Here is a 1,049-nt window from a genome sequence, read left to right on the forward strand (position 1 = left end):
AAGTGCTCCTGTCCAGATGTCCTCATGCATAGACACAATCAGACATGTCTCTGCTACTAAGAACACAGAAGACAGTCCGGTTTCCATCAGCTTGTTGCTCACAGTCCTACATGACATCATCAGGATGTTCTTTAAGGTGATTTCTCTGCTCTGATTCTGGTGTCTTTCCCATTGCAGATCTCTATGATTCAGACTTTTCCCATGGTTGTTCCATTTTTATTTCCTCAAAGTACAGTTTTTACTAATTAGCCTTTCTTGGAAATACAGGCTTGTTTCACATCAAGTTCAAATCTGTTCAGCTTCTAAGAGTCAACCAGGTCCTGAACTGCTTTAACATTTTAGTCATTTATATCGACAACCTCACTCTTCTCTACAATACCTGCTTGCATCATTTTATTGACTATATAATACAATGCAGGGAGTTAATTACAGTGATTCAAGTGAAGTGGCACATCATTCTTAAAGGAGAATGTGTAAGTTTCCACTATTTGACAAGAACAAGGACATTTGTCATTTTCAAACGACAGTGCGTCATAATTACAATAGCATAAAGGGGTTTGAAATTCCCTTTCACCATGACATTGACCTCAGAGGAAGCACTGGAGCTGCCATGATCATAGCCACTTCCTAAAAGTCCTATCTTTCACATTGCAAAATTTAACAAAATGGCATATGGAGTGTGTGTGTGTGTGTGTGTGTGTGTGTGTGTGTGTGTATGCATGTTGTTTGTGTTGTTGTTCCCTGGTCACAAGACCCCCACAAGACCACCAAGACTCAATACTGATGCAATACTCACTGGGTCCTTTATTAAAGGCTTGAGCTAGGACCATAAACCTTCCCGAAGCAGCAGGGTAGGAAAGTGACCCAGAGTGTCAACGGTAATGGGTTTATAAAGGGAAAAACATAAGTGGGGCTTGTGGGTCACAGGAATGTTGGCCTTTAGGTAGGTTGGGTTGAGGATAAATCATGAAAAATTTTTTATCTCAGGGGAACATTGGGTGCTGATTGTATTTAATCTACTAGGTGTGAATTTCTGGAAACTGCTGGCA

This window comes from Acomys russatus, unplaced genomic scaffold (genome assembly GCF_903995435.1).
Source record: "Acomys russatus unplaced genomic scaffold, mAcoRus1.1, whole genome shotgun sequence".
Taxonomy (NCBI): Eukaryota; Metazoa; Chordata; class Mammalia; order Rodentia; family Muridae; genus Acomys; species Acomys russatus.